Raw genomic sequence first — 10,469 nt, forward strand, 5'->3', positions numbered from 1 at the left:
GGTTTTCAGTGTATACAGAAATAAAGCAGCTAGGGATCATAACACGACAGTTTCATCTCCCATGCTCAAAAGCACTTCCTTGATAACCATATCAATCCTTAAAATTTCCATGACAATAGAATCAGATCAGTGTTTCAGTGCTTAGGGGGTCAGATGGGTGGTGCAAAATCTTCTGGGGATTGTGGCAAAGGGGAAGTGCAGAGTTCTGAACCAGGAGCCGGCTTTGGAGGGAGCAGCAACCTCAGGGGTACCTGAGAGAGGTCCTTTGTCTCCTCTCAGCCTGGCTCACCTCTCCTGGCACTCCCCCTTCTCTCTCTGTCTCTCCCTCTCATGTCATTATGACGCGAAGAGGAACTTTGACAAAATCTGGAAAGTGACATACCACGTAGCCAATGACTGGAGTCCCAAGAACATGGCAGAGAAGCAAGAAATTAAAGAGTAGGGAAGCGGACTTGGCCCAGTGGTTAGGGCGTCCATCTACCACATGGGAGGTCCACAGTTCAAACCCTGGGCCTCCTTGACCCGTGTGGAGCTGGCCCATGCACAGTGCTGATGCGCGCAAGGAGTGCCGTGCCACGCAGGGGTGCCCCATGTAGGGGAGCTCCACGTGCAAGGAGTGCACCCCATAGAGAGCCACCCAGCGCAAAAGAAGGTGCAGCCTGCCCAGGGATGGCGCCTCCCACACGGAAAGATGACGCAGCAAGATGATGCAACAAAAAGAAACACAGATTCCCGTGCCGCTGACAACAGAAGCGGACAAAAAAGATGCAGCAAATAGACACAGAGAACAGACAACTGGGGGGGAGGGGAGAGAAATAAAGAAATAAATCTTAAAAAAAAAAAAGAAATTAAAAAGTAAGCACACAAATTTGAAACAAGGTAGACTCAGACAAATGCATATAAATAAGAGAGGCCACAGTTATCCCAGGAACTATACTGAGACTACACTGCTGGACTGTCTCCTCACAGATCTGCAGACCTGGTTTAAAGATCCTTTTTTAAAGTCTCTCATTAAATTTTAATCACATGCTTTATTTTTTATCAAAATACTCATCCACAAATTTGATACACCTGCCTCATCTCAAAACAACTTTTCACAGTTTACAGCAATAACAAATCAGACCTCTAGGAAGATGGAGGATTAGAGAGACACAGGACTCACATTTCTCCCAGAAAAATAGCTAGAGGATAGGTAGAACTGGCATGGGAAAAAAAATGTTCTAGGGCTTAGGACACCAGGGGAAAGCTGGATACTACCCAGAACAGAGAGGGGCAAAGAAAAAGAAACTCAACAGAAAGACTCGGAGTAAAAACTGCAGCTGAAGCTGCCACTGCCCATCCTTCCACACTTGGAGCAGACAGCTTTGAACCTCCAGCCTCTGCCCAGAAGCTCTAGACACAGGGAGTGCAAGGGTCTACTTTGCCAGGAAAGGGGAAAGAGAGGGATGCAGCCCAAGGCTGATTCAGCTTTTGGCCCACAGATTTGGACTGCTGTGTCCCATCAGCCCTTCCAGGCCAGGTGGGACCAGGCCATAGTTTCCCCTGGAAGCCAGGGAGGGGAAACACCCTCCCTACTGACCAGGACTGGTTGTTAGGACACAGAGAGGAGTGGAATTATTGCCTACCTCAGAAAAGAGAGGGAGTTGCCAGAAAAGGGAGAACAACTTCTGAGAAAGTTTGATTTGTGAAGCTCTGAATAGCCCTGAGACAGGATGCTCTGTCACATTGTTCCAGGTTGGGGATACAGGGAACTTACTTGGTCCCACCAAGGCTTGAGCTGAGAGGTCTGACAAAGAGCACCATCTGCTGATAGACCATGGAACTGCATACAAGGAAAATAAAAGTAAATAAATAAAAGCTTTTTTGGGTCTTTAAAGCCTCCTTCCCAAGGGCCTTGGAAGCAGGTCTGCAACCCCTTACTGGGTACATGGCCTGGATTTGAGGAACTTAACAGGGACAATCCTAAAGAGCTATAACAGTTTGAACCAAAAGAATCAGAATGGCAGCAGCACATAGCCTGCCACAACTAAATCCCTACACCAGAGAGAGAAATTGAACATCAGAATAAACTCCCCACCATAATCAGATGCTCAGACAGCAGCAAAAAATTACAAGCCATACTAAGAAAAAGGAAGATATGGCTCAGGCAAAGGAATATAGCAAAGCCCCACATGAGACACAGGATTTGAGACAACTAATTCAAAATTTTCATGCAAACCTCTTAAATCAAATCAATGAATTGAAAGACAATATGGCTATAGAGATAAAGGAGAAGAAGACACTGAGTGAGCACCAGGAAAAATTGAAAACCAGAATAGAAAAAGAACAGAGCTCATAGGAATGAAAGACACAAGAGTTGAAAATAAAGCACATCAGAGGGGAGCAGGTGTAGCTCAGTGGTTGAGCACCTGCTTTGCATGTATGAGTTCCCAAGTTCAATCCCCAGTGTCTTCTAAAAAAAAATTAGAGGCATACAACAGCAGATTTTAAATCATAGATGAATAAGTGATGCTGAAGACAGAACAGCTGAAACTGAAGAGAGACAAGAACAAGTATAGAAAAGAATGGGAAAAAAAATTCAGCAGGGTCTCAGGATGTTGAATGATTATATGAAGCACAACAACGTATGTGTCATGGACGTTCCAGAAGGAGCAGAAAAGGGAAAAGGGGCAAAGAGAGGAGAGGTGGGGCAAGATGGTGGCAGAGTAAGAAGCTCCAAGAGTCAGCTACCCTACAGTGCAGTTAGTAATCACCCAGAGCTGTCCAGATCACATCTTTGGGGGACCCAGGAGACCAGAAGTGCATCCTGCAACATTCTTGGAAGAATGAAAGGAGGAGACTGCCCATCTGCAGCAAAGATTCATGAATAGAGTACTCCATGCCATGGAGACCCATGCAAATCTGCCACTGGAGTACAAGATGCCTTGGGAGCTATTCCCTGGCTGGAGTTGGAAGCTCCATTTCCCAAAAATGGGCATCAACTTCAGCTACTGATCAGTAAATTTGTCTGGCTAAAGTCCAATCCTAAGAACAGCTAAAATTTGAAACTGTCCAAGTTGGAAAGAGGTCGATAGCCTCCATTTTAACTCCACCCCAAGCATGAGGGATGTAGGACCAACTGAAAATCTCAGTGACAGTAGGGACTGGCTTCTTTCCACCCAGGCCAGATTGCACCCTTAGCCTAAGCTCCAGCCCCACCTCCATCAGGGAGGAAGCTGGCGGGACCTGTACCAGCCTACACAGGCAATTTCCAGGCTGCACAGACTAGACTGTGGGACACCTGTGGTTTAATCCCTAACCCCAATAGGACAGGAAATGGGGCAGTGTTTCCTGAACCTCTATGGGCAACTGCAGGCACCTTGGGCCTACATGGACTAGACTTCTGACACATCTCTGACTCTATCCCCACCCTGGCATGGCAGGAGGAGAGATAGCATACCCTCAGCCTCTCTGGGCAACTGCAGGTGTTTTCAGCCCAAACAGACCAGATTGCTGGACACCTGTGGCTCCATCCCCTCCCCTGACAGGGCTAGGGTGAGAGAACTTCCTCAGCCTTTCCTGGCATCTGTAGCCACTTTGAGACCACAGAAACTAGATTGTTGGATACATCTGTGGCTCCATCCCTGCAGCTGACAGAACATGGAGAAGGACAGTGCTCTCTCACCTCTGGGTAATTACAGTCACTTTTGTTCTGCTCAGGCTAGATTGTTGGGCACACCTGAGGCTCCATTTGGGAGATCCTGACAGGGGAGGAGGGGAGCCAGTGCTTTGTCAGTCTATCTGGGCAACTGTGGTCAGTTTTGACCCACATGGCTTATGTTTACTGCTCATATCTGTAGCCCTTCCCTAGGCCCAGGCAGGGGAGGAAAGGGCATGGAGCTTCATCAGTCTCTCCAGACAACTGATGGTCTTGACCTGCACAGCTTGGATTACTGCACACAGCTGTAACTTTGTCCCTATTCCTGACATGGGAAAAGGTGTGAGAAGCTTCATCAGTTCCTGAGGCAACGCAGATAGCTTCAGTCTCCATAGCTTACAGTACCAACTGCATCTTCAGTTCCTATTCCACAACCAGCAAGAGAGAAAGTGCAAGAAACAGATGAAAAAGAGCTGAAAAAAGTTCAGATGGGCTAAACACAAGCCACTATAATGTTCCAAATTAAGTTGAACCAAGTATCAAAGAGGAACTGTAGCACAAACCCTAAACTAAAATGAGAAACTGCACCCAGAATAAATACATCTAGTAAAACAGATGTCAAGACACCAACAAAAAATTACAAACCACACCAAGAAACAGGAAGATATGGTCCAGTCAAAGGAACAAACTAAACTTCCAGATAACATAAAGGAATTGAAACAACTAATCATAGATGTTCAAACAGATCTCCCTAATAAATACAGTGAGATGGCTAAAGAGATAAAGAACATTAGGAAGACACTGGATGAGCACAAAGACTTTGAAAGCATACATAGGAAAATAGCAAATCTTATGGGAATGATAGACACAATATATGAAATAAAAAATACACTAGAGGGAGCAGATGTAGCTCAGTGGTTGAGTGCCTGCTTCCCATGTATGAGATCCTGGGTTCAATCCCCAGTACCTCCTGAAAAACAAAGTTTAAAAAATTGCGCTGAAGACAGACAAAGTCAGCTTTGAAGAGGTAGTAGAAAGAATCAGTGAGCTTGAAGACAGGGTCTCTGAAAGCAAACACACAAAATAACAGATAAAGAAAAGAATGCAAAAAATTGAACAGCTTCTCAGAGAACTAACCAATGGTAAGAGATGTGCAGACATACATGTCATGGATGTCCCAGAAGGAAAAGAGAAGGGAAAATGGGCAGAAGGATTATTTGAGGAAATAATGATAGATTTCCCAACCCTACTGAAGGACATAGATATCCATGTCCAAGAAGCACAACATACTCCCATCCAAATAAATCCAAATAGACCTATTCCAAGACATATACTAATCAGAATGTCAAATGACAAGCAATAAGAGCAGCAAGAGAAAAGAGCTTCATCACATACAAGGGATACCCAATAAGATTAAGTGCTGAAGATTTTAAGATTGTTAGAAATGTTTAACATTCTGAACATAATAATCTTCCTAAACCAATTGTTAGCAATGATTCCTTTTTATTTCCACTCTTTCTGAGCGCAAAATCTATTTGTATGGAATCCAAGCACCATAATTAGGAAGGTGATGAATTCTGCCAATGTTCTTTCCTCTATGGCTGACCTACATATCTGTTTTGTATCTGGCTCTATCCTTATCAGCAGCACCGGAAATCTGTATTTCTTTTTGTTGCATCATCTTGCTGCATCAGCTCTCTGTGTGTGCGGTGCCATTCTTGGGCAGGTTTCACTTTCTTTCATGCTGGGTGGCTCTCCTTATGGGGCGCACTCCTTGCGAGTGGGGCTCCCCTACATGGGGGGCACCCCTGCGTGGTACGGCACTCCTTGTGCACATCAGCACTGCACATGGGCCAGCTCCACATGGGTCAAGGAGGCCTGAGGTTTGAACTGCAGACTTCCCATATGGTAGGCAGATGCTCTATCCATTGGGCCAAGTACGCTTCCCTTTTAGTGGTTTTAGGAAATAGCATTCTGCAGTAGGAGACTATTTTTCAAATTATCTAGAAATTTTGTGAAAATTTATTTCTCCAACCTATGTTTTAAATCCTCTCACTTTTAAGCCAAAGAAAGTTTGAAAGGTATCATATTGAGTCTGTTTTTTTTTTTAACAATATGAAATAAAGACCTAAATAAGTATTTTCTTAAGTTTTATTCTTGAGTTATTAGAATTTTCACTAGTATTTTAGAGAAGTTATTCAATAATTTTATATTTTTATTATCAAATCGGTTTTTCTTGAAGATATATTATCTTTTCAAATCCACTTCTCTCTTCAATCTTTCTCTTTTCCCTCTTCCCTTGTGTTAGTCTTACTTTTGTATTTCCTTGTTTTCTGAATGGAATTAGGAGGTACAGTCCAATATAACTTTATTCTATCTTTAGCTTTTTATCAACTATAATATACATATAAAAACCACATATTTCCTAAGTGTGTACCTCCATGACTTTTCATAAACTGAACTTGTAATCAGAGCCCAGACCAAGAAATGAAACATTGAGTACCCCAGCATCCTAGGTACTACTTCCCAGTTATTACTCCCTTCTCAAGGTGACCCAATAATTTTATTTCTTTCAGAAGATTAGTTTTAATTAGTATTATCTTTTTTATGAATTCACAGAATAGACTGCATAATTCATAGTAACCAAAATATGTAAACACTCAAATATTCATCAATGGATGAATGGATAAATAAAATATTGTGTATCTAAACAACAGAAAATTATGTAGTCATTAAAAAATGAAGTACTTATACATGCTACAATTTGGATTAACCTTGAGAACATTGTGCTAACTGAAAAAGTCACGAAAGACTACATTTTACATGATTGCACTCAGATGAAAATCTACAATAAAGATGTCTACAGGGGCACAAAGCAGATTAATAGATGCTTATGACTAGAGATAGGGGAAAGTAGGGGGGTGATTACTAGTAACTAAAGTGTATGGAGTTCCTTTTTTAGGTGATCAAAATGTTCTAAAATGGATTGTGCTAATGGCTGAATACTTGTGTGGATAACCTAAAAAAACATTGAATTATATATACTTTCAACTTGCAAAGTGTATGAAATGTGAATTACAACTCAATAATGCTTTTTATAATATAAAAAAGATTAAGTGCTGATTTCTCATAAGAAATCATGGAGGCAAGAACACAGAGGTGATATATTTAGAATACTGAAACAGAAAAACTGCCAAACAAGAATCTTACATCCAGCAAGATTGTCCTTCAATAATGAGGATGAGTTTAGCATATTCCTCGATAAACAGAAACTGAGAGAGTTTATAACCAAGGGAACGGCTTTGCAGGAAATACTAAAGGGAGTGTTATAGCCTCAAAAGAAAGGGAGGAGAGAGAGGCTTGGAAAAGAGCCTAGAAATTAAGATTGTTGTATCAGTAAAAGTAACTAAAAGTATAAAAAGAGTGGTGAAAATAGATATGAAAGATAAAATCCAAATGTCAAAATGGGTGAAGAAATGCCTTTATAGTAATAACTTTGAATGTTAATAACTTGAATGACCCAATCAAAAGACACAGATAGATAGAATGGATTTTAAAAATGAGTCTTCTATATGTTGTCTATAAGAGACTCACCTCAGACACAAGGATACAACCAGGCTGAAAGTGAAAGGCTGGAAAAAGATATTCCATACAAAAAGTAACCAGAAAAGATCTGGAGAAGTGATACTGGTACTGGGCAAAATTAATTTTAAATGCAAAACTGTTATAAGGGATGAAGAAGGTCATTATATATTAATAAAAGGGGCAATTTGCCAAGAAGAAATAACTATAATAAATATTTATGTGCCTATCCTGGGTGCCCCAAGATACATGAGGCACACTGACAAAACTGAAGAGAGAAATAGATATCTCTATAATAATACTTGGAAACCTCAATACATCACTTTCAGCATTTGACAGAATATCTGGACAAAAGAAAACAAAGAAAAAAGAGAGCTTGAATAAAAAGATAAATGAAATAGACCTAACAGACATTTATAGAACATTATACCCCAAAATAGGATATACGTTCTTTTCAAGTGATCATGGATTCTTCTCCAGCATAATCCATATGTTGGGTCACAAAACAGGTCTCAAATTTTGAAAAATTGAAATTATACAAAACACTTTCTCTGATCATAATGGAATGAAGAAGGAAATCAATAATGGACAGAAAAAAGGGAAATTCATAAATATGGAGATTAAACAGTACACATAAATATAGAGATTAAACAGAACCCCTACATGGGGGTGCTCCTGTGTGTCATGGCACTCCTTGTATGCAGCAGCACTGCACGTGGGCCAGCTTAACACATGGGTCAGGAGGTCCTGGGGATCGAACCCTGGACCCTCCATATGGTAGACAGACAGACACTCTTATCAGTTGAGCCATGTCTGTTTCCCATAAAACAGTACATTCTTAAATAACCAGTGGATCAAAGAAGAAATTGCAAGAGAATTCAGTAAATCTTGAGACAAATGAAAACTAGGACACAGCATATCAAAACCGATGGGACAGGGAAGAGGCTGTGGCTCAATCAGATGAGCTCCCGTCTACCATATGGGAGGCCCTCGGTTCACGTCCCAGGCCTCCTTGTGAAGGCAGTCTCGCCCGCATGCCAGGGAACGCCATGTGGCCCGCAGATGCCACAGAACGCTGACTCAGCAAAAGGTGATGCAACAAAAAAGAAGGAAGACAAGCAAGAACACAGAAGAACTGGCAGCAAATGAACACAGAGGGCAGACAGCAAGCAAGCCACAAGGGGGAGGGGAAAATAAATAAATACAGACACAGAAGAAGGTACAGCGAAATGAACACAGAGAGCAGACAGCACACAAAAAGTTGCAAAGGGTAGGATAAAAAAAAAACACCTATGGGACACCCCAAAGGCAGAGTTGAGAGGGAAATTTAAAGCCCTAAACCAACCAAACCAGATAAGGGTACTACAGAAAAAGAAAATAAAAGACAAATACCTCTAATGCAAAAATCCTCAACAAAATACTTGCAAACCAATTCCAAAAGCACATTAAAATAATTACACATCATGATCAAGTGTGTTTTATCACAGGTAAATCTTACAAATAGATTCCAAGTACATATCAAAAGAATTACACACCATGACCAAGTGGGATTTATTCCTGGTATGCAGAGGTGGTTCACACAAGAAAATCAATTAATTTTATACACTAATTGAAGGGGGAAATGCACAATCATCTCAACTGACACCGAAAAGGCATTCGGCAAAATCCAGCATTCTTTCTTGATAAAAACACTTCAAAAGAAAAGAATAGAAGGAAAGTTCCTCGATATGATAAAGCGCATATATGAAAAACTCACAGCCAACATCATACTCAATGAGGAAAGATTGAAAGCTTTCCTTCTAAGATTGAGAATAAGACAAGGATGCCCACTGTCACCACTGTGATTCAGTATTGTGTTAGATGTTCCAGCTAAAGCAATTAGACAAGAAAATAAAATAAAAGGCATCCAAATAGGAAAAGAGGAAATAAAGCTCTAACTACTCACAGATGACATGATCCTATACTAGAAAATTCTGAAATGTCTACAACAAATCTACTTGAAGTAATAAATGAGTTCAGCAAGTTGGTGGGATACAAGATCAACACACAAAAATCAATAATGTTTCTGTACACTAGTATTGAACAAATCTGAGGAGGAAATCTGGAAAAACATTCCATTTATAATAGCGACAAAAAGACTCAAAATACCTAGAAATCAATTTAACCAAAGATCTACAGGACCTATATTCAGAAAACCATAAAACACAGCTAAAAGAAATGAAAAAAAAAAGCAAAACAAATGGAAAAACATTCCATGTTCATGGATTGGAAGAAAAAATATCATGAAAATGTCAATCCTACCCAAACTGATTTATAGATTCAATGCAACACCCATCAAACTTCCAATAGCCTACTTTAAAAAAAAAAATAGAAAAGGCAATTACCAAATTTCTTTGGAAGGGAAAGTGCACCTGAATAGCCAAAAGCTAATGATGTGGAGGACTCTCCTCGTCTGACCTTGAAACATATTACAAAGCTACAGTGGTCAAAACAGTCTGGTATTGGCATAAAGATAGATGCATTGATCAATGGAATAGTATTAAGGGCACAGAAACAGACCTTCACTTCTATGTCCAACTGGTTTTTGACAAACCTACCAAATCCATGTTACTAGGACAAGACAGTCTTTTCAACAAATGGTGCTGGGAGAACTGGATATCCATATCCAAAAGAATGAAAGAGTACCCCTATCTCACTTCCTATACAAGAATCAACTAAAAATGAATTAAAGACCTAAATATAAAAGCCAGGACCATAGAAGTCCTGGAAGATAATGTAGGGAAACATCTTCAAGATCTCGTGGTAGATGAGGGTCTCATAAATCTTACCTACAAAGCTTGAGCAAGTAAAGAAGAAAATAGATGAATGGCATCTTCTCCAAATTCACTTTTGTACCTCAAAGGACTTTGTCAAAAGAGTGAAAAGGCAGCCAACTCAATAGGAAAAAGATTTGGAAATCACATATCTGAAAAAGGTAAATATCCATGATATATGAAGACTGTACAACTCAGCAATAAAAAGAGAAAGGACCTGATTTAAAACTGAGCAAAAAACTTGAATAGACATTTGTTCAAAGGAGAAATACAAATGGTGAAAAAACACATGAAATAATGTTCAACATCATTAGCAATTATGGAAATGCAAATCAAAGCTACAATGAGATATTTCACACCTTTTATTAAAAAGACAGAAAACAATGTATTGGAGAGGATGAGGAGAGATAAGAACACTTATTTACTGTTGGTGGGAA

This window comes from Dasypus novemcinctus, chromosome 11 (genome assembly GCF_030445035.2).
Source record: "Dasypus novemcinctus isolate mDasNov1 chromosome 11, mDasNov1.1.hap2, whole genome shotgun sequence".
Taxonomy (NCBI): domain Eukaryota; kingdom Metazoa; phylum Chordata; class Mammalia; order Cingulata; family Dasypodidae; genus Dasypus; species Dasypus novemcinctus.